Source organism: Falco cherrug, chromosome 6 (assembly GCF_023634085.1).
Source record: "Falco cherrug isolate bFalChe1 chromosome 6, bFalChe1.pri, whole genome shotgun sequence".
NCBI classification, from domain to species: domain Eukaryota; kingdom Metazoa; phylum Chordata; class Aves; order Falconiformes; family Falconidae; genus Falco; species Falco cherrug.
Window position 1 is genome coordinate 2,939,605 of NC_073702.1, and position 25,136 is coordinate 2,964,740.

Here is a 25,136-nt window from a genome sequence, read left to right on the forward strand (position 1 = left end):
ATCCTAGGTCACTGGAAGATGATTTGGATATCTGATGGTGTTTTCAGTGTTAATGTTTTCCCTCAGGATAATGTTTCTAATTTATCTTATGTTTCCAGATATGTGATTATGAGATTCAGTGAGAATGTGATGATTATTCTTTGTTTCTTCTGCTTATCATAATCTGACAGGTGAAATGTCAGGGAAAATAAAATCAAACTAGCATATGACCCCAGGGGGAAAAAGGGCTTTAGTTGTCTGCATGCTGAGTGAGAAAAAGAGAATTCTCTGATTTAGGTTTCTGAAATGACGAGTGGCTTGTTAGTAAAAATTATAGGCAGTAGTGCACTGTGGGCTTTAAGAGAGGATAGTAAAACTAACCTTTTACACATTGAACAAAAGATCTTAAGCAGAACCTTAATTGCAAGATCTGGCTTCTGAAGAAATGTTTTAAAAGAAAATATGAAGTGAATAACTGATGCTTGCTGTAAGAACAGCTAACCAATGTTTTAAAGGATATTTCATACTTACATCTTGGAAGAAATTTTAATGACTGTGATCAAGCTATTCTTTTTTAGTGCAGTAGAAATGATCCCCTACAGCAATGCTTTGAACTGAGGACAAACTCACTGTACAGGGGCAATGAACAAATAACTGTAGTTATTTTACACTTTAAAGATAGTCATCTAAGGGGAAAAAAAACCAACCCCAAAACCACAAGAAATTTAATTCAAAACCTTCCCTCCCTCCCCCCAAACCTAGGACAGTTTATATAGTTGTTAAAATTAGGCTGGAATACTTACGAGATATTTGGTTTCCCCATAGTGCTTCCCTGGATACCAAATGCACATTGTATATTATTTTGGAACCATCCCTGTGACTGAAAGGATTGGTCCCTGTGCTTGTTCAGGTCTTGGAGTTTATGATGAGATTTTGAGCACAATGAACTTACCCTGAAACTATTTTTGCACCACAGATTGCATTATTTTGGCACCTTGATTTTTCACCTTTAAAATAATTCTCTATAATTTTTCAAATGTGCATGGGTGGACAGTGTTCTGCTCTCTGTAGATTTCTGTACAGAGCTACCACATGAATAAGAGTATTTGGACTTTTTTTCTATTTAGCTAAATCAAATTGGCTTTACTTCATGCGCTTTGATGGTTCGGTGGCACACAGGGTAAAGGAAAAGACAGTGCAAATTGGTGGCTATCACATCTTAAGAAGATGAAAAAGCCTTAGTCCAAATGTGTTACCCCCAAGATAATTCATTACAGTTAATTCTCTTGTGTTCTCATAGTCATAGATTTGTAAGGATTTTTAGGGCAGATGACATAAGATGGTTGTGTCTTGTAAGTAACACAAGCTATAAGATTTTATTAAATGATCCTCACATCAAGCTCAGAGATGTTAGTGAAACTATAGCTTGCATATATATTAGAGACAACAACTAGACTTCACCTAGTGATGTCAAGTGATGGAAAAACCTTCACCCTCCTTGAGAAGTTTTGTAAGAGCATGCAGCAGGGAACAGGACACCTGACCCTGTTCCTTCCCTGCTCTCCAGTTTGCTGTGGGAGCGTGCACAGGGGAGCGTTTCCCAGTGCTACAGAATCTGACACTGTCACTGTTGAGAGAAAGGGTACTCGTACAACTGAAGCTTTGTCTGTTTAGCGCTTTGCTTCAGAGTATCAGGATTTAAAGGCTTCCAGTTAGGCATCTAAAAGGAATGAATATACATAGGAAACGGATGGGAACAGGGCGGGGAAGAGCTTTAAGCTCTCATTGTTCCAGTTTTCTCTGTCTGTAAAATGAAGGTAACCCTTACCTTTCCTTACCAAGCTCTTCAGCCTTTCAAGATTTTTTGATTAAAAGTGCCATATAAATGCAGCACTTTATTTTCACCCAAATTAGAGAATTAATGTTAAAAAAATTACAGTCTTTCAGAACAAATGCATTCACAAAAAGGAAAGACCTCTTTTACATTATTTTTGCAACAGCATGTTTTGGATCCTAATACTGATTTCTTTGGTTTCTCAAGGAGGAAAATATTTTAGGTGGAACAGATTGATGACTATAATTGAACAGAAAGAGACTGGTTGCTCAAAGGAGACTGTTATGCTTCTGTGCTCCTATTTTATTTTACCATGGAGAGAAAGAAAATGTTGGATTTATTTATAGCCAAGTAAACTAGGATTCATGCAGCTCTCATTTGTTACTGTGTGACTGTTCTATACTTTTGGCAAAAATGACTTCTTCTATGCCCATATTGCTTTTTGTGTGTGTAAATGTGTCTAACTAAACCTTCTTCGCATGTTATTATGCTAGCACAATAGGTGGCTATATATAATTACTGGGTTCACCAGTTGCACAGAGGCTTGCAGTGAGATTTTCTCTTTGTAGTTTTGGTTTAATTGAATTGATCCTTTGTGGCCATATTCACAAAATTCAAATCGGTGTGTAATGATAACAGGAAATTATTGATAAAAGAATGGGGTTATGGAATATATTCAGTGTTTCTTCACCCACATATAACAAGCTTCTGATGAGACAAAGGGCATGTAACAGAAAAGAAACAGGTGATTGATAAAAAGCTATTTATATTTGTGGAAGTAACACAATAAAATGACGGCTAGTGGGTAGGTAGCATTTCACATTGCTCACATGTACACATATGACACATTGCTATTCATTCCTTGTTTAAAAAGGCTTTGTGACTAGGTTGTCAGTTGTCATAGGGCATATTTTTTATGCTGCAGTCAAGAACCATGAGGCTGTTTGTTTTGCTTTGTTTTGTTTTTTTCGACAAGATTAAGTGCACTAAGTCCCCCAGGAGTAAACCATCTTGTTCCATATCTTGCCTATCCAGCATCATATAAAGAATACAGGATGTCATCCCAATATTGCAAGCTGATCTATGTGAACCCCTGCATCCTTGTAGAATTCAGATTTAAATGTGACTAAGCCCCAGTTACAATAGGTGAATGTACTGAAGAGCTGCAGCTGGCACACAGCTGACAAACACTACCTTTGCAAGCTTTTTAAATGGTTGTTTACCAAAGAAAAAATTACTGCTTTCCTAATAAGATGTTCACCTTTTGGTGGTACTGGTAGTTCCTTTTGATCCATCAAGTTCCTTTCCCAGTTTTAAAATTTTTTTTCATACAACATTCAAAAGGCTAATGGAATTGGGTAGGTTTCACAGCAAATGAATATTTGTCAGATTTTGGCATTTATGCCTCTCAAACCTTTAAAAAATGTGTGCTTCAATAACGTATAATTTTTCTGTTGACACTTCTGCAAAGATAGTGTGTTCTTAAAACTATCTTTCTACGTCCTTTCCTCTGGAATTGATTGGAATGGACATTGGACTGGTCTCTGATAAAGGCTGATATTTACCCAGTCTAGCTTGACTTTGAGAAAACTGAATTGGATGAATCCCAACATTTGTTAGGGTTTGAGAAAATTCAAGTATCTGTCCTGAGCCACTCTGAGTTGTCTTTGCAGTCGTTGGAAAGAAAAAATCATATCCAAGGGGACACTCATCATGTCTTATTACCATAACCAAACATGACAAACAAAAGTTAAAGTGTAATGCCAATACCTGTTCCTAGACGTACTCTCTGTTCTTGTGCAGGGAACACTTGCTAATGCTCACTGCTTCTTCACACCAGGAGAAAGGTTCCCCACAGCAGTCTTAGGTCATGCTGTGCCTTCAGGTGCACTTAACGCTGACAACTTGAAGTGGTTAAAAAACCTTCATTCAGTTCCATAATCAAGCCTTACTCCTGAAAAACAATTTTAGTAACAGTTTGTTTTGTATGTGTTGATTTGCTTTTCCTTGTTTTTAGATCTTAGAGTACAACTTTCAGACCTTTTCCTACAAAACCAGATCCCTAAACTCACAGGTTTTTTTTTTTTTAAGAAAAGGCGGGGGGGGGGGGGAACTTGAATTTTCAAAGTTGCATTATGCCAGCATCTTGAAAAGAAAAGAACATTACATGCTATAAAATCATGCCTATTAGCTGCAGTACCATTGATTTACACAGCAAGAAGAAATGATCAAATGCATAAAGATAACAAGCCATCCCTTACGTAAAGCTGTGCGATGGGTCCTGCCTTTCTTAGGTACCTCCGAAGCCTTTCTAAACAGGGGAGACACCTGTGCTCTCCCCCTCTCTACGTTCTTCTTTCGTTGTTGCTGCTCATCATTTTTCTCTTCTTTGCTTCTCTGCGCATTTTCCCCAGCTCTCAATTATCTCTACTCATTTTTTAAAGTCTTCTTTTTCATAGTCTCTGCACTATTGAGCGTCTATTTGTTTCCAGTTCTCTGTCAGTCTCACTTAAGCCTGACTTTTCTTCAGCAATGAGCTGTCCCCCCGCAGAGGCAGCAATCAAGAAGATTTATGCCTGTGGCTTTCCCAGTTGCTTTGACCTTACTGTTCTAGTCCTATTCTCACTTCTCTCCTTTCCTCAGACCATTCTGGTGTCTTCCCATTCTGTTGCCAAGTTGTTTTAATCTACTTTTGTCTGTGCCTTCCATCCAATGTTCACTTCTGGCGGTACACGACAGTTTATTGCAAATAGCTTCAGTGTTCAGCTTAATGTTGCTTCTGTTTTCCTATTCCAACGGACTTCCTTTAGCTTCAAGTTTCATTTGATATTTCCTGCTACTGGCTTTAATTTTTGAGCTGTGCTTCATCCTCTAGTCTTCAACTGTAGATCAGCTTTCCTACATTGATATGGCTACATTGTCTGTATATATATTTAAAATTACTTCTTCTTGTAAAAATAATTCTGATTATAAAAATAATGGTTTTCTTTTTACCAAACCTGTTTCACCTGTTGAGCTGGGAGAATTATTTTATATAAAAAGTCAGTTTTAAAAACTGATATTCCCTAACTGCTTTCATTAAGCTGTGGGGTTGTTTTTGAAAAATCTATGTTATGATGATTGTATTTTGGGTTCCTGTTTTGCTTAGTTTATTTAATGGGAGCTAAAAAGATGTTAGTGCTTATTCTTAAGAATATTTTAATAATTTTTAACTTTTTTCTAGATCAGCAGCAGACAGTATAGCTCTGTAAGTGTTCTGTTCTCCATGGACACCAACTGAAAAGGGTAAAACTAGAGCAGAAATTAATTAAATGCGGTAGTCATTCTTCTAGTTTCTTTAGATGTCTCTTCAGTACATTTTAAAAATGGATTGGGTTATTTCTGTGGAGCTAAGACTGACTATTGATCTGCAATCACATTACCCTGAACTAGTATCACAGATATTTTGACAGGAGGCGGTAACTGAATTTATGCCTAAATTAAACTGATGGATAAAAACTTGATAAGAATTCCAGTCTCTGTATAGCAAATAATATCAGATCAGGGAAAGCAATTTGTTCATTTGCTGATCGTATCAGGTCATATTAAATGTAGTGAAATCCACAAGGTTATAGAGATACTGTAGGATTGCTAGGTTGGGGCATTATTGTAAGATTGCTAAATGTTATTTTTTTTTTAGGATTTTCACAAAGAAGGAATCATCTATATAGGATATAATATGGTATAGCATATATGATATTTGACAGTTTTGATAATATCTATACATATACAGAATGAATATATATATACATTCGAAATTACAAGCAATATGTTTTATAAAGAAAACTTACCACAGAATAGCTGATTGATAGTATTTTTTTTTTTTCTAATATTTTTCACTGAAAGGTAAGAGAGAAAGCAAGAAAGCAGATGTTAGCTGTGTTGCTTAGGGTCTGATCCTGCACCGCTGAAGTCAATGGAAGTTTTGTCATTGACTTCAATAGGAGCAGGATTTGAACCTTATGCTCTATCAGAACACACAGGAACCAAAGCAATGGGCACTCTGCATCCTGAAAGGAAGCTTTAACTTCATATCTCATTTTGAGCCTGACTGTAGCAGGTTTTTGAACATCAGTTTGTGGCTGAATGTCGATTGAATTTAAATTATTTTTTAGCATACTAAAAATAGATATTTTTTTCCAAATATACCAGAGCTCTTGCCTGTATAGCTTTACCATAAATGCTTTTCAGAAATAGATGTAATAATTTTTGTTAAGAAACTGAGTTAAGTTTTTCTTGTAGAGACTATGTGAATTTTACAATATTTAGAAATATAAGTAGTAGGATGCTACATTCTAGTGTATCTAGACAAAGACAAAATAAAGCTTCAGCTTCACAGAACCAAAGCTCTGAATTAGAAATGCTCAGATTAAGCTTCTACGTCTGTTAAACATTTGGTAGCAACCTGCTAGGAGAAGGATGACAGCCACAGGGCTATTAACTTTCCCGTGCACTGAGCTATTGAAATAGCAGGTTATGTCACCACAGTTAAATGTACGCTACTAAAGCATAATTTCACCAGCTGCACAATAAATAACTATGTACTTGAGGAAGAAAATGAGTGATACAAAGTACGATTTACCCAAAGAAAGGAGAGACTGTTTTGCTAATGCTAACAAAGGATTGGAACCACTTTTTCTTGTAGTGTTACAAACACGAGCTGGACATCTCCTCAGTGTTTATGAATTACATCAATTGTCTTCTTAAAAGTAGTGATGAAAAATAATCCTGATCATGAAAAGAAAATGTGTGTGTTAACATCACATTTTCTATGTCCAATTCCAAAGAGTTTTGTAAAATAAGAGCTGTACTTGTGGCGCTCGCTGGGTGCGTTTTTAGACCCTCGTAAATATGCTTGCCTTCTTCTTTCATTCATAGTTTGTTTCTCATGGCCGTAAGTCCTTTTGAACAGAGTAGAAACTAAATAGTCTCTTTGAGCTTTGTTATACTCTTCGGGGACACTTACGCTTAGTTCTGTGAAGACCTGGCCAACCTCAAAGGCTTTCAAAATACCTGCAGTACACAGACAAGAAATCACTTGATACATTTATACATGGTGGTACACAGTTTAGTGCAGCTTATTAAGTCACGTGCAAAGAAAGAACAATTCCATAGACCTTTGATTTTGCCACCAGAACTGTATTTCCAGATCTTCCTTTTTCTGCCTCTTGTGAACTGTAGTATGGTAACTGGATGTGGGATCTAGATGAGTGCTGAACACCGTCACTAGGATCTCAGGAACTCAATGCTATTTGCTTGTTGGCCACTTGTATCATTCTCTTACCAAAATAGTGTCACGATGATGATTATGAAATGTAGGCAAGTATTTGTCTGGAAACTTTAGAATTACCGTAGGAAATTGTTTTAGGTGAAACACTGTCATGGCTATATTGAGACCTAAAAGAGAAATACAGTGGGAAAGTAGCAAAAAGAAAGGCCTATTCTGTTCTGTCATAAAAGTTCTCAATGATAACTTTGTTTGGTTGAGCTTTCTGTTTCTAATTTGTAGCTAATAACACTTAGCTAGCCTCATAAAAGCACAAGGAAGATTTGGTTTTCAGTATTTAAAAAACAGATATGAACTCCTTCAGTGAACAAAACTGTGAAACATCGGTATCGGTAGGACCAAATAATACATAGTGTTTGAATTAATCTAGCCAAAACCCACCATGCTCATGAGTTCTGAGTTCTTACTTCAGTACAGTGTAGTTTATTTTTAAAGTGTTTCATTTCTTTGTTATTTTGCCTAGAAAGAACAAAATTCAAAGAGAAATAGTATGATCATACATGTAGCGAAATAAGACATTAGTTTTCTCCCTGAATTTCCTAATGTTTGCTAGTTTGTTTCAGACCTTTTGAAGAATTCAAGTACCATTGTCATTAAAGCAAACAGAACCCTTTAAGTGCACAGATGCTTTTTCGAGGAGAAATGAGCATCACTACTAAAAGGCATAGTTGCAAATGCATAAGTGCTATCAAATGTGAAATCCTGATTGAGATTGTAAGTAGTAAATTAAAAAATTCTTTAACGGTAACATCTCTATAGGGTGAAGCATTTGATGACAGTACTGCATGGAGTACTGTAATGACTCCTGTGGAAATCTTTAAAAAAGAGAAGATAGCTGATAAAGTGAGAACTAAAGAAGTTTCTCCATTAAGCTTAAATGATAGAATAGCTAAATGTGCAACTTCCAGATGGGAGAGATTGCTCACACTAGTGTCTATTTAATAGCTGGAAGACCTTCATGGTGAGTCTATCACAGCTAGTGTAGTTAGTATGCCAAAAATGCACTTTAGGAAGGGACGAAGAATATCTTGAATCAAGAACTTTCTTAAAGCAAGGTTCAGGTCCACCATTTAGGGGTGAAGCTCAGTCTCATAATTAACTGTCTAGAAAGAGGTGCCATTTGTTCAACATTTTAAGACAGTGTATTTCCAGTTTGCTTTATATATGTATTCTCATTAGAACTAGAGTCAGAGATTCTGCTGTTGCTCATTTGGAACAGATCATATTTTATTCAGTTACTTATTTTTTATTAGTTGCATGTGCCAGCAAGCCTGCTTTTTCAGAAGGAAAAAGAGTTTTGGCTAAACAGGCCATCAGGTGAAAAATCTTTCTCTTCTGGCCCGTGGCTTACTGGCATTTTAGGGAATATTAATGGCCCAGGATTGAATTATTCACTTTTGGCAGGTAAGGGTGAAGACAGCTGAGATGGGTTGGAAAGTCAAGGTAAAATAAAGGTCTGTGAAGAGTTGAGCTTGATCTTTCTGATGCTACTGGGGTAATAAGAAGGGGAGAAATCTTCCCTAACAGGAGTAGCCATTGCTGACTTACCCACTATGACAGCTCCGTGGGTGGCAGCAGATTTTTCACATGCTGGAATAGTCCGGATAATTAATAAGTCTGGACAGTTTTTGCCATGTCTGACATGTTGCTGCCCTATGTATTTTTTCTGCTTTCCATGTGATAGGACCAGCCCTGATTCCATAGGGCATACCCCCTAATTGAAAAGTCATATCTGTTACTGGTGTATGTATGAGTTGTTTTGTGCAGTTTGGCATTTCTGTAGTCTTTCCCCATTATAGTAAAAATATATTCTTGGATCTATTTCTAGAGGAAATTCTTGGGGCAATTTACTGAGGAAGCCATGGCTGAAGGCTGCAAATTGACAACAATAAAAGTGTTATCCCAAGTTCAATAGTTAATGTTAAGATAGGAGATGCTGATTATCGTTTTCTTTGCTTCGTTAGTGATGAATGGAAGCAAATTTGATGCAGACAGCAGTCTGGTGGAATGATGCAGAGCTATCTATGAAAACATCTGTACTAATCCGCCAATGCAGTAAATTATAGCTACAAGCAAAAGACATTGATCCAAGAGGATCATTAACAGCTTTAACCAACTGATCCAAGTAATAGGGTAAATGAGAGAACATTATCAAGATCTGATTTTTACAGCTGTCAACTACAATTGCTAAAACATGGTTACCACTTTCTCTCAATTTCAACCATTTTATGACTTCAAGTTTAGTATATATTATCGTGGGCAGCCAACAAGGATCAATTAAGTGGTAAAATACACAGGAAAAAATTGCCCAGCTATCATGCACTCCATTTACCAGGAGGTCAGTCACAAAGAGGGAGAGATAATTGCTGCAAGCAAAATTGATCAGGGATGAGCCAGAAAGGATGATGTATGTTCTGTGACAAAGTACGTGACAGAGATGTATGCATAAACCTGTCGCTGCTTGCCTTGTTGAGGATACAAGGACAAGAGAGGGAGACCTGTGAAAAACAATTAGCATGGCTTCAGAGTGAGCAATTCTTAATTATCCATAACATGTCGACATCAGATAATTAGTGTCCCAATTTTTAACAATATTTGGTCATTAACTACAGTAGAATAAGGAAGATCAAGAACAGAGCCATTTGTCTAAGTGTTGCATAACGGCCTCTGCATGAGAACTCAAGGCAACTAAATCACGCTCGCGATAATGGCACAGAGATCTTCTTATTGTGGGGCCAATGTAAATGTCTTAAATTTGAGCTTATAACAAACTGCATTTTGTGTTTCCGTGAGGTAGTTTCTTTGTGATAGCAACCCACAAAATAAAGCGTGTTTTAATGACAGCTGCAGTTAAACTCTCTGAGTTGCTGCTTTTTCATCTGTACATTTAATTTTTCATGGCAAGCAGCATAAGTCATATTGACTCAGGCCATTTTAGTGTTAATGCTGATTAAGAAAAGGTTATTTTTAGCTTAGTTTTAACATGCAAGGCTGCGTGAGTGTGTTAAATGTGTATCTCTTTGGACAATTTTCTTTCAGCTCCTTTGTCCTCTGCCAACAGTTTTTGACCAGTTTTAACTATGTTTGAGAAAGAGGTAGAAATCTTAAGCTCCTGCGTGAGGTCAACAGGCCAATGCAGACCTGTCCTTCCTGAATGAGCTAAGTCATGTGCCAGACGTAAGAGAATCCACATGTGCAAAACCAGAAAATTCTGAAGAATAATTATTCACAGAGCTGCTGATATTTTTATGATGTTAATGAAAGAAATCTTAGAAGTGCAGAATGGGATTATTTCATATTTTATTTTTTATCTGGTTTCTGCCATATGCAGGCACAGAGAAAGGAAGAGAGGGAGAGTTGTGCACACACATGGATACATGTAGCTTAATCTGTTTTTAATCTTGCTTTCTCCTAGCCCTTTAGGGTATTTTTCAGAATTTTTAAGCCAGATCTCACTTTCTCTGAAGTGAGTTTAAGACTAGGGATAAGGTCCTGTCACTGTGATTCTTACCTTTTCTTTGTAAGGGTGTCCCTCCTAAACTTTTACCTACATTTCAACAGCTTGTTGTACACAATTGTCCATTGAATCTGGGGTTACCTCTCATGTGTATGCATTTGCAGCAGCTGACCCTTCAGTTTCTGTATCTCCCATCTCATACCTGCTGATGGATCTATTTACCCCGTCTCTCCATTTGACCTTTTCTGTCTGTCTGTCATCTAAGCCTTTCTCTTTTTTGAGTACCCTGTTTCCTAATGTGTCACAGAGCACACTTTTTTTTTTTTTTTTTTTTTTTTTTGTAGCACCAAGCTCCTTTCAGGCAGTAGTGGGTGAATCAGCAGGCTGGATTCACGAGTAAACCCTGATGCTTATGTGGAGAAATGCTATTAACTCTGCTAAAGAGTCTATTTAAGTTCATAGAACCTCTAATCATGGCTGTGAAATGAGGAATTGGATGTTAATATTTCAGAGCCAATACTCTAATGATCTGTCTCTGTGGACCTCCTGTGGAATTATTCCAAATATTCCCTTGTGTAGCCGAGATCAAAATTTCACCCTTAGTTCTAATTTTTCGTATTGCAGCTTAACTGGTAATGAAGAGGGAGAAGTGTCATTACTCTTTATATTGTGTAGAGTTAATCACATGAAGCATTTTAGGGCGAAATGTTCTGCTCTTTGATGTTGGCATTAAACATTAGCATTTAAATCTTTGCTGGATATTTACATTGTTGTAGTCAGCCGAGATTGATAGGTTTCTTTAGGGAGTGATTTGGAACAGGAGCCAAATTTAGGAATTGTGCATTGACTCGTCCTTAATTACAGAGGAAGCTTTAGATTACCTTCCCTATTTAGCCACCTAAATTAACTGCCAAAAGTTGATGACATGAATACCCTCTTCCTCCCACCCCCACATATACAAATGTTAATTTCTGCTACAATGTTAACATTAAATATTTACATGCTTCTATTTATTTTCAAGAAAATACTAAACCAGCAAGCAAACTGAAAAATAGTTCCTTGTCTTCTGGATTTTAAAGCTTTAAAATTATTTTCTAGTCCTATTAGTAATTCATGTTATTAAGAATCTTTGAAGCCTTTTACCATTGGCACAATTAACTAAGGTGTTTAGTGAGGATATTCATATACAGGTGTGTCTTAAAAGCAGTGGTATTCCACTTGATTGCAGTTTATAGCATTGATGTTAAAAACATTTAAAAAATGTAAAATACATATTCTATCCTTTCTTTTTATTTTAGTTCTAGTTGAGAGTCCCCATTAGGAGGGCTGCAGGTGCCTTAATAGTTTATCTTGCCTACAGTAATGCAGTGATGACCACTCATCAGTGTTACATACTTTCATGTAAGCAATAAATTGACTCAGCCATGCAGTGGCACAGAACAATTACAAACAGATAACCTTCAATGAGCAATAAATACACCAAGTGAACTCTTTCACCATCCACCTGGGAGCCGTTTCTCAACCTTTGCCCTAGCAGGTACCCCAGGCTCTCGGAATGTTATCCCATTCATGACGCTTTGGAGAGTAATTTCTAGATGCCAAAGAGGAAACTATCTTTCACATGTCTGCTGACCGCAGCGGGGGTAAAGGATGGTGATGATCTCTAGGCGTACAAGTCTCATCCCATTTAGCAATCTATAGATCTAAATCAATAGTTCAAATTCCACTTCAATACTAGCAGACAGGCGGTGGGACTCTTAAAGAAGCTAATGTGTGTTCCCTGTTTACCGAAGCTATGCCTATGCAGAAACGATCAGGGCCCATCCTCTCTGTTCCTGGCCTGTCAGGGATGTTCCTTGCAAAGTTAAACTTCTCTATCTCCCAAAACAGTGTGCCCCACATTGAGATTTCCACAACTATGCCCAATTAACTAACCATGGTAACGAATTAATGGTATGGGCAAGCATGTGCTCTTACTCCGTCTGCAGCTCTACCACAGTTTACTAGATTGTTTACTAAGTTTACTGAGCTGTATTTATAGGTTAGAAAGTCTATAAAATTTGACTTCTTGGAAAATATTCTAATAGGCTAATCTCAAAGTGATAAAACTATGCACAAAATCAGCACAACTCCTTTTCTGGGGGAAATGCTACAGCTGCCAACTGCGGTGACATTGGTAAACTAGTACCATGCTTCTTGTTGTCACATGGTTGTATAAACTTCTGAATATAGAATACTCCCCCCAGACTTGGAACAGTCATGTCTGGTGTCATAAATTCTGTTTTGAAGAAGGGTTATGCTTTCCATTGTGCACACAGAAAGGGCTTCAGTTTGTATTTCGTAATTCTGAAGTTTACATCACTTTTCAGTACTCACTTAAATGTTCATTTCCTGTGCTCACTATGAAGCCTAGGGAAGACAAAAACAGTGAGAGGATGCAGAAAACTGTTTTGAAGTATATATAAACTATGCAAAACCGTTATTTCAAAATGTGGGAAGACCTTGAGTATATTTTTGAGAGAAGAAATTAAGTAAAGGATTTAAAAAAAAATCATATTCTTTCCTATTTATGCTCTGATTCAAGTTTTCCTTCAACCCTGGTAGATGTCTAAGCCCTTGAAAATGGCTGTTCGCTATTATGACAGACAAAAAGGGTGGCATAAAGTTGCTTTCCTTTTAACTTCAACTGAACAGTCAGAATTATCCTAACATCACAGCACAGAGAGTTAGCACACATTTAAAAAAAAAAAGAGAGAAAGTGGTTATTATTTATATTATATATAAATTTATATTATATATAAAAACTGTTTTCATACATTTTAATAATCAGGTGTTACATCCAAAATAAGGTTGTTTTGAAATTTTCTTAAAGATCTTGGATCTGGGAAATGCTTACCCACATAAATAGCTCAATTTTTTTGAAGTAGTAAATAAATACTTAGGAATTTGGATAAGCTAGCAGTAAAAAATGTTTTGATCCTGGGTTGTTTTTTTTTTGTTGGTTTGTTTCAGGGCTTTTTTTCTTTTTCTTTTTTTTCTTTTTTTTTTTCCTCCTCCCTGCATTCAGAAATGCATTTAGTCAAATGTTTTGACCTTAATCAGTACTTCTCAAAGAGAGCTTTGGTGTAAAAGGAGCGCAGTTTGACCCCTGTAGCTGCAGAAAGTAAGAGTCAGTGTTCTTCATTAGACTGTATATCCTGCTGGGTAGTATCAGTTGCCCTTTTGTTATTGTAAGCTCTTTTTCTTCCTTTTACTGTTTAAATAAATATATTGAAGCTAAAGAGTTAATGACAAATTCAGGAAGTCTTGACTTAACGTGATGAAGTGAGACACATTTTGTGCCATTCAGTGTACACAATTTATAACCCCGTTTGATTACCGCAGCATGTCCTCCGCCTATAAGAATTGTACCCGGGGGACCAGTCAACTTATTAATTCATCATTTGCCACCTTTTATGGTTGCAATACCCCTTTATGGCGTACAGTCGGAGAGATCTAGTAATGCGAAGGCTGCCGGCTGACCAGTTCCATTCTAGCTGACCCTTTGGAGGCTCAGTGCTGGTAACTTTCCTCCCGGGTCCCCTTTCCCAGAGGCCGTGTCACCCTCCTGCCTTTTGCCTGGTGATGGGGACAGGCAGTGGCACTCACCCGACTTCAGGGAGGAACGGCCTTCCACAAGTTAACCTGTAGCTTTTTAAAGTGCCTTTTGATTTATCTGTTACCTGATCCATCAGCAATGAATAATTTTCATGGAAGGTGCACTTTAATTACCTTCCCAATTGACTAGCATTATCATGCCCTATCTAGGTAATTAATCTCACGAAGTATCCAATTTCAGTCTTTATTGCTGGCAGGCAGGCCTTCTGAATTATATGTGCTTGAATGGGCATTGGGTCTGTTGTTAAACCAAATAGGCCATGAAACAAATTTTGGATCTCTCTTTTTTGCTTTTTCTTTTCCTTTTTTTTTTTTTTTTTTGTTACCCTCCTAATGTGTCTGTAAGGATGTTGTGGTCTAGTTGCTTTGGTTGACATAGTTGAGTTTTGTACGATGTAAAGCAGGAAAGGGCAATGGTAGAAAATGGTGGTTTATTAAAAAAAAATATATATTAAAATAGGACAGATCATAAAAGTCAATTGGTCTCTGAAGAAATAGTTATCAGGTTGTGAAACCAGGTACCAAAAATAATCGGGTTTTGCTCTTGAATGATCTATAGCTTTTACAGTGTGAACTCTGTATGCTGTCGAGTTACGTTGTAGAGCTGGTGCATTCAGAGGACAAATTAGAAGTCCACCTCCCAATATCAGATTAGGGATTTGCCATTGTATTCAGTTTTGTGTTTCACTGCTCTGTGGGTGAAAGATAGACCTTTAAAAATGTACTGTTGAACCAGCAGATTAAAAACATGGTAATAAATTTGTAGGACAGTTTAGTCTTTTTTTTTTTTTTTATGCCTGTCTTATTAAAAATAGTGAACAGTTAAGGTATTTGGAAAGCTGAACAAAAATGCTGTCTCAGTGGGTAAAAAGAAATATTAGCATAGTGCAAATCTTTCATTCAGTTGCCTAAACTTTAGACACACTATGTCTATTTTGGAAATTTCCTTTCTAATTTTTCTAGAAGTGTTTTTTCTTCTTTGTTTTCTCTCAATTCCCTTCTGATTCCCCAAAGGAAAATTTTAACAGGTTAATTTTTACAAAGGTTTTGACAGAAACAGCTTACCTCAGATACAGCTGAGAATTCCTTGAGAATTTTCAGCAGTCTAATTCCTGGACATAAATTTGCTCACTTTATTACTGAAACTGATAAGAACGTGTGTGTTAGTTAAGTTTCATGTTTTGAGTACAGAACGGAATTGTTGGATTAGAAAAAAGTCCAGCAACTAAGGAACTAAGAAAGTATGAAGAATTGTGAAGGATATTACGAGATCTTAAGATGACAGGCATTTTCTTTGTTGTCATAATTTTAAAGCTAGTCAAGGTAGGCTGTTTGATACTCTTAACTAAAACCCCTAGAATTAAGCAAACAGTTTTACAAAGGCACAATTGAACTTGTTACACTGTTTTTTCTTTCCTGTTTTTAGGACGTCTTTAATATCAACATTTGATTATCTTCCACAAGATTATTTTCTTATTTAATGGAGGTACTTTTTTTTTTTTTTTTTTTCCAATCAGAAGTTCTCCATACCAGAGAAAATCTGGTATAGTAGTGGCTTACACTTAAAGTAATTATATAAAAAATCTGAAAAGATTTAACTGGATGAAAAGTGGAGGCAACTGTATTCAACCATGTAACTCTTTCTTCTACCACTTTGAACTTCAGAAAATGGGAACAATGAACAGCATGGAGATTGATCCTGGAATGCAGAATCTTTCACCTTTAGGTCATCAATTCAAATTCAGTCAACCCAAGCAGAGACCAAAAATTGCTACCATATGAAAGTTGTTTGTGAACTGTGTGGAATTTAAATGATGATCTCAGTTCATTTTCTTTTCCATAAACATCATAATAAGCAGTGTTTTTGGCAGTCATCCAAAGGAGAAGGTAAGATTAAAGGAGCATGACCTAGTAAACTTTTCACTCCTGGTCATGATCTCTTCAGGTGAACACAGTGGCTGGAGAATTTCAGGCTGCTGATGTGGATTGCACTTACTCTCTGGATAAAGACAGAACTTTAGTAGTTTTTCACTTAAATATCACATTTTAATTAATTTGAATCTTTCGAGGCAGATACTGACCCAGTATGTTAGACTGCCAGTCTCGGGGGTGCTCCTGCAGCTTGAATTACACTCAAACCGAAACCATTCATTGAATATAAAAAGAAAACAATTGACTTCCTTTTGTTTATAAGCAGCTTTATCAAAGTATAAACTGATGCCTTCAGTTTTGTTTGCAGTCTGCCAGGAAAGAACATATTTAGTTACTTATTGAATGGCTCCTGCCATATATTCAGACAAATATTGCTAGTATAGTAGCTGTTTTCAGTCACAGGAATATAAAAAGCCTTGAAAAAAAAAACCTGTAAAGGACTTTATTAAAGCATGGTCATTTGCAGAGCATGAAGGAGCTTTGCCAGCTGCCAAGCTGCTAAGCTTTAGCTTTGCTGCTGACTTTGAAGACAAATGTAATATTTGGTCTGAACTTGTGTTCCCAAGTTTCACAGCTGATGTTGAGACAAGGTACAGCGTGCTTAATTAAGCTTTCTCAAAAGCCTGTTGCTGTAACGACTTTCTTTGGAGTGGTGATAGAGCAAAAACCATGTGAGAAATAGCCATTTTGAAAGGTCATTTAAGGTACTGTACAGCAACTCTTGTCTGTTAAGAAGAGAATGGTCTACTGGTTCTGGCACTGGACTGGGGCTCTGGAGATCCGTGATAAATTACATAGTCATTCCCATAGGCATCTTCTGTTACTTTGGATAAATGACTTAATCTTTCCATGACGCTGTTTTTCATGAGAAGAATGAGGATAATAAGACTTCCTTGCATCAAAGGAGCATTATGAAGAAAAATCCATTAGTGACTGTGAGGCATTTAGATACTATTTTGCTAGTGGCTATATAACTACTAAGATAGGTTAGTTATCTATCTTTCTGTGTGTGGTGGTGGTCCTTTTTGTTCTTTTTTGTTCTTTTGTTTGGTTGGTTGGTTATTTGGTTGGTTGGTATTTTTCCTTGTTAAAATGTGTAATAGAATTAAGTCCTTGTTTGCTGGTTAATCTAGAGCTGTTGGTTCTCTTTGTTCAGTAATGGCAAAATTTTTCTCGGCTGGAATTCCTGTAAACCTCCCTTACCGGACTTCTTTATTGCTCTATATTTTCCCTGAGAACTGTAATGCAAGAGAGATGTAAACCGGACTAGTCCAGTATATCACCAGCTTTTTAAGAAAGCTTGGTTCTCCTAGAGCTCTGTTGGATGCACTGGGCAGCTGCCGGTGTTGCATATGAAAGAGAAACAATTCTCACCAGGAATCTCCAAGTTCTCAGAGACCTGAGCAGGTAGCAGGGTTAGCCCTTAAGGATGTTTTACTAATACGTTTGCTTATTAAAAAAAAAAAAAAAATAATCGTGAGATTGTGACCTTATTGAAATAGTTTGTTCTTGCTGAAACTTTGCTTTTAATCACTAATCGTTGTGACATATTTTTGGCAACCTAACCCACGTGAATCTTTCTGCAGTGTTGTAGGTAAGTCTGCCATGGGACAAAAGCAGGTCTTTAATACAGCAGCTTTTAAACTGTAACACTGATGCATTCCTCCACTCCCTAATTGCACCTGGGAAGATCTGGTTCTTGTTGCAGTTAATAAGCTGTTCACTCAGTACTCTAAAATAACAAGACAAGTTACATTAAAGTGCTTTTTCATGGTTCATGTTTTTTCTCACCCCAGTACTCTGAATGAGAGGAATAATTTTATGAAGACCAGCACCATTACTCTTCATCTTTTGTGTGGAAAGATTTTAGGTTTGCTTTATATTGGAAGTGTTCTAAAACTTAGGTGTCACCTTTCTGCCACATTACAACATCATTAAAGCTCAAGAGGTTGTTCAGACATATGAGCATGAGGGTTTTTTTAAGCTTCTGTTCTAATGGCTCTAGGGTAGGCAATTTTAAACCTGATGGTCTAAGATCACACAAAAGTCGGTGTAAAGAACAATAGAGGATACTAAACTTTGGTGACAAATTTTATTATTTTTATTTTTATTTGAAATACAGTTAAAGTCATTTATAGTCAGCAAATTCAAGCCAACCTTAAGGAGGTAATCACAGAGTAAGTTTTAGGTACAAAAACTGAGGACAATTTCCCACAGCTCCAGGTGTTGGTGAGCAAAGGCAAAACCATCAAGCCCTGGCCTCCTGGTTCCTCTTTAACATTTTGTCAAAGCCGCTGTCCTGTCTGATAATTTTCCAGTGTGATGCTGTGTTTGCTTTGCCACTTTCTTACTCCACATTACATTTTGTTGACCCAACCCTAAGGGAAGAGAGAAGCTCAAATGCTCAGCTGAAGCTTTGAGAACGCAACCTTTGGGTCCTATGATGAAAGGACGCCCACTCAGTGGTATACTCCCCTGGGTATGCTGGCCAGGCACTACCGGTTTGCTTTCTTCACGACTAGCTTCAATGATTCTCACTAGGGGAAACAGGGGTCTTCAAAAAACCATTTCTTTGTTCATCTTGATTTTGAAAACTGGGTAAAAACTGAAAGGAAGGTAAAATGAGTTGTAATGACACAACCCCCAATGTCAATTAAGAGTAGATAGAGCTCTTAAATTAATGACTTGTCTCTGCATTCCAGAGGTTTATAGACAACTTCGCACTGTCCTGTCACAATGGAAGTAAGGACTCCTTGCACATGTATATCCTAACCTGAGGTTTCACTGGTACTTTTCTAATCCTCTTTCCTTTTCCTTCTCAGGCCCCTCTTTTTGGCCCCTTCTCTTTCTCTTCTTTCTTGTCTCAGTGACAGTGTTTTCCTGTGAAATAACAGTGCAATACGAATGTTGCTGGCATTTTACAATTATTGCAGTTGTAAATGAGAGGTTTAGCTGACACCTCTATCAATTAATATAGTTCATGTTCTTGTAAAGCAGTTAGAACTTATATGAAATGAAGGATTATATCTTCCTCATAGTTTTTGAAATGCAGAGAGTAGAACTTACCAGTCCAGTAAATACCACATTTTCTAAAATTTTTACTACCATAGTGAGAAAAGCCATTATTTTTTAAAAAGAAGACGGGAATTGTAGCCTCTTTATCTTTTCCTGTGCAGCACAAAAATGTATTCAGTTTAATGGAATGCCATAATACACTCCTAAACTGTCAGATTTCTAAATATGAGCCATACATCATGACAGTGCAGAACAATGTATTTTGTACCAAAGCAGTTCTATTAGAGAAGGTGAAAATATGTTAATCCTACCTCGATCATCAGGGACCCTTATGAATTTGCATTATTCTTTTAACCTTGAAGTGAGCGGGTGATAGAATTTTTGACTTTTTTAAGAAAAATCTGTTCAACTACAAACACTATTTTTTGTTTGACAATGTTATTAATGACTTCATAGACATCAGTAATTATTATTTGCACATATATGACAAAATAAAAATACCAGAGAATCTTTTGTTACACTTTCCCCCCCCCGCCCAGGGGAATTCTCTGAGGGTTTTCATTTTTTTGCTTGTAATTTGTATCCATTTTGAGTTAGAACGCTAATTGCTTTATTGTATTCCATAGTCTGGACATAAAATTGCTTACAGTTCCTGTTGCCCACAGATTGCACTGAAATGCAGGCTAGTGTTAGAAAATCTGGCCACAGATCCGTTATACAGATTTAGAGATCATTGCACTGAGTTGTCTCAGATTTAATTTTGTATTAGGAACACCTTAAATTACCATTCTAAAATATATTTTAACCTTTCAGGAAATGATCCTGTTAGGTTATCAGTGCTAATTGTATTATTAATTTTGTTTTGGGGGAGGGGTGTAAAGAAAAAAAAGTATTGAAGTAAGGTGATTGGAAGTGTTACAGTGGATGCTTTTTTTTTTTTTTTTTTTTTTTTTTTTTTGGTTGGAGTTTATAAATTTGAAGTACTACCAGACAGATCTTGTACTGCGAAATATGGAAGTAGCTAGATTTTGGTAACTGGTTGTGAGTTAAATGAAAACCACTCCTACATCCTCATCACATGAAACATCTTGGGGAAATTTTGTTTGTTTGTTTGTTTTTGTCATGAACATATAACAGAAAAGCTCAAGATAAATATGGCTGTGGTACAGATTTCATATAGTGTAATATCTGCAGAGACTAACTGTGATAAAAAATGAAACAGAAGCTCAGACTCCTGTAAAAGTTGAAAGCAAATTCTTCACTTCTGTGGCATTAGGTGCCATATTTTTATTGCTTTGTTGTCTTCAAGTGATCATAAAAAAATAAAAAGCAGTTTGTAACTAGAAGCTTGGTAATGGCTATATGATTAATGACAGTGAACTGCAGGTCAGTTTTTAAAAATGAGCATGAAATCATTTATACTTTAGATTTAGTTTCAAAGAATTAGATTTGCTCTCTTTTTAGTAAGTATGAAGTCATTTATATTTTAGAGTTGAACAGAATTATTTGTTTGAGAAGTCCAGGAGTGGCCACTTGGAAAATAAAACCTAGTCTTCAGTATGAGTACAATGCAGACTGCTTCAAAGGTGACCCTCATTGTATCGCTCAGCACCATGATCGTATGCGAGACTGGAGAAACCTCAAACAGGTAATTTAATTCTACATTAAAAACTGTTAATTAGCTCTATTTTACTGCTGAAAATGAAACAATACAAAGTTATTGAAAGGGCCTGAGTGCTGAGTGCTGGGTTCTGTGTTCATGATGCAGACTCTCCAGTGTTAAGAAGGCAAGAGAAACAGTTTTCTGTTACTCTCAACTGTAGTTCCTCAGATCTCATGTAAAGGAAATGATGGAATAGTGTGGATTTGAGCACAGAGGAGAACAGGAATATTTTATCAGTAGCCCATTATTAGGAGCGATCAAGAATAGTATGAAATTTCACCCTCTGCTTATAGAAAGTCAAGTGCCTTAGGAGAAGGGTTCAGGAGAAACATGCTGGAAGACAAGCTGTTGGACCTGGTTAGCTGAAAACATATCTCCTTCCATTCTGCCTTTAATTATGTGCTGGAGTGGATGTGGGATTGAGAGCCAGAAAACCTGTCCGGAGGTGAGTGTGCCAATATTCATGGTATTTTTGAGAAAAGAACAGTCTCAGCCTTCTGTTAAAATGGGATGCTGTGGCTCAGAAGTGCGACACCATCATTACGCTATAGCGTGTGAAATGGTAGAGTCAGGTTTAGTTCCTTTCTTTATCTGGTGAGTTTAACTGTGCTTCTTCCATTTCTCTAGGAATATCCTAATTTTTAGCCCACGGGGTCATGTTTATGTGTAGTGCCTAATTTTTTTCTTCTCCTGTTGCCTACCTTTCCACGTGAAAGAGGTTCAACAGGAGCGACAGAGACTTGTTGCTACTGCAGATTTCACTAGTACTCCGAAAATCACTGGGAGGGAATGTGGGGAAAAAAATCATGAATGAAATGCCAAGTTAATGGGATGACTAGTACTGATGTGAAAACAAATAGTTCATTTTGTGACATGAGATATTTAGGCTGGAAATTACAGGTTTTCTAATTTTCTAGCCATAAGACCAGTGAATTCTGGAACAGCTTTTGATGGGAGTAGTGGGAGACATAATCTGATTTTAAGATGGACCTTGGTCATTCTTTTGGAAGGAATGACATCACACGGTTGCCTGAGATGGCAGGTGACTGGACACAGTGATCCCAAAGTACCCTTCCACTCCAACCTTCTTAATTAGAAAAATACTTTATATTTTGTTACGTTCTTCAGTTTCTCAGAAACGTTTCACCTGTAATTTGATGATGGTATTTTTTATTGCTTAAGAGAGGTTGGACATAGAAAAGAAAAATCTTTGTTGAGATTGCAGAAGTCTGGTAATTGATATGTGAAGTGGAGATGATGAAATGGCTGCAGGTAGGGTAAGAAACAAGGAGGACACTGTTCACATTGAAAAGACTGGAAGGGATTTATAAACAATTATGGCACTTTGTATAGCTGTTTTAATATTGATGTCAGGACTGATAAAGCGTTGAGTAAGTGGCTGTTTTAATATTGATGTCAGGACTGATAAAGCGTTGAGTAAGTGTTGTTTCATTGGATAGCGTAAAATTAGAAGGCAAGCGAAGACTTATCCCCAGTTTGTTTATTTTTAAATGAATGTTGCATTTGTTAACCTTTTAGGATCTGTAAACTCTTCATCATTGATACTAAAAATACATTTGAGTGTATTCTGACTTCATTTTTCAAACACCTTTTTTGTAATTTGTGGGAGGACAAATCGTGTTGTAGTCAGTAAAAAAGGAGTACTCCAAAACATTGTTTTACATTAGTATTACAGCTAAATAAGTTCAAATTAGAATTTTGTAAAAAAAATTTATATCATGCCATCAATAGTTCAAACCCTGAAGACAAATTTATGATCCTTAAGAGTAACTGATGTTTATGATGCATTTTAAATAAGCTTTGCCAGAATTTGTGTTGCAGAAAAACTAGATGCTAAAAGGCTTTGCTTCCACAGATAGTAATAGTATAGTCTTATGTAATGTCCACGTTTAAGGGACTCTGGAAGATTGTGTTTATCCCAGCTTTGTTAATGTTAAAGCTTCTGCTTTCATGTGTAGTGCTGTTAATGACTCAGCACCTTACTGGCAGTGAAACAAGAAGCATGTCATTCATAATCAAGGTGCCAAAATGAAGTTTTGAATCCCATTATAAGGAGGTACTTTGCAACGGGTCATTAACTTCCTCTATGGCATAAAACCCCTGGAGGAGGGTCTTTAAGGTTACAAATTATAAGTAATGACATAATTGCCTGATGATGTAGAAATATGACCAAGGTTTAAAATGTGGTTTCTCTGAATGCTTCAGGTGCTGAATGCCCACTGACTAATGCTGGTGGCCTGATTTTCAGCAGTGATCACTGTGGGGAACCGTTCCTTCCAAAGGCTCGGGAGGGACGATGTGGCAGAAGGATGCAAGTTCACCTTGCACTGAGTTGCTCAGTCAGGCTTCAGGGACACAACAAAGCAGACACCTGCCAGACGCCTTGGCAGCATTTACTGCGTAACTGAAGTGCCGCTGGACTTGTAGACAATTAGCATCTTTCTAAATCACGATGCAAGTTACAAAAACAAAGGGATTGAAAAGTAGAGGCTACTTCTGAAAAAATTGGGCATTGGTATGAATTGCTTATGTACATCTTTTTTATTATTATTATTATATATCATTATTTGAAGCTTAGATAGAAAAGAAAATGGATCTCTCCATTGCTGATCATAGTTAATTTATCAAAAAAGTAGAGCTCTGAAAGGAATTGCTTTTTAAAACATTGTGGGTTTTCAATCCATTTTTCTTCCTTTAACAAATTGATCTGTCATTCTTGAAAGATCAGCAAAATCCCACAAAGACATAGTACTTTTTGTACAGCTTCTGAACATTATAAAATTGATTCTTTTATATGTGTGAGAGTGTGTACATTTATATGGTTTTTAATAACCTGCATTCATCTACTTACCACACTTGTTTAACCTTAAAGTAACAGCCTAGAAATTTTCCAGGATATATTCTCCAATGTTTAGTTCACTGTGTGTTGTTACTTAATTTGTTAGTTGGCGAGGTTAAATTACAGAAGTATTTGACTCACGGTCACCGTAGCTATATTATTTTAAGCTGTTTCTCTTCACCTATCAGACTGAGTAGGGTTATACTTATATACTTATATACTTATTATATGCTTATATTATTACTTGAATGGAATTCCTGCAGTGAGAATCCAGCTGTTGAAGGAAGTAAGTGCTAAGGATGATTCAGAAGACAGTTCTTTCTCACCGTATTATGCCTAACCCATTGTCCCTTGTGGGAAAAAAAAAATAATAAAAAAATGCAATTGGATTTGTTGCTTTTCAAATTAAATAAAAAACCTGAAGTCCTGCACAGTTTGCAAAAGGAGAGGTGTTAACCGCAGTGTCCTGAGCAAATTCCATTTTGAATAATTATGTCTCGCATCCCTGTCATTCCCCCTGTAGCTTCAGCTGGATTAGCTGTTCATTTCCTGTCCCAAACCTTCGTGTAGCATTTCCGTGTGCTCTATAACAGTTTCCACATTTCACCCTAGAGCTAACTGTAATCATCTTTCTTTGTCTGTCCCCACATACAGACATAGAATAATTGTGAAACTCTTTGCAGGCTCGTACAGAAGCTAGCCAAAGGCCAACTGCATTAACTAAATTAAGATAAAATTCTAGATCCAGCACAATCTGAATTTAAAGCAGGGCATGAAATGGCTTTAGTGGCGTGTGTAATAGGTAATCTGCTCCTGACAGTGGAGGGAGTACAGACATTTATTCTCATCGCTTTGGACATATCTGAAGCATTTAACACAGTTGATCATGAGATAGTACTTTCTTGCTTGAGAGAGGTAGCAGGATCCAAAGTAATACACTAAAATGGTTGGCATTCTTCCCAGACAAACACATCCAACAAGTAGTCAGGGCAGACCGCCTTTCTGTTCTTCATTCTGTGCCCTTCAAGAATCAATTTTATTGCTAGCTTCTTTTGACATCTACTCAGCTACAGTGTGAACAGGTCAGATGGGATGCCCAAGAAGTATGCAGATCATATTTGTTTCCTTTTGTACTTTTAGACCAGTAACCATTCCACTTTCACTGTAGTGGCAGCTGATGGCAAGAAAACAGCACAGGAATGAAAATGGTTGATTGAAACTGAACCCAAACGAGACAGAGATAGTGCTAGCAAGAGGGAAATGCCAAGTCAGTGAGTTTCCAGGGCCAATATACTAGCTTCTGGAGAAAGTTATGCAGTGTTTTTTGGCCAGAACATTCCATAATTTAAGCAGCACTTCTGTATTCTGTGTTGACACTAAAGCTGCCACAGAGTGACACCTGGTAAATAAAAC

At 36.9% G+C, this 25,136-nt stretch overlaps 1 protein-coding gene across 6 annotated transcripts in view; it reads left to right on the forward strand.

The window, feature by feature from the left end:
- EPHA7 (EPH receptor A7) overlaps window positions 1-25,136 on the forward strand; it is a 170,358-nt gene that overhangs the window by 58,520 nt on the left and 86,702 nt on the right. The window lies entirely within an intron of this gene.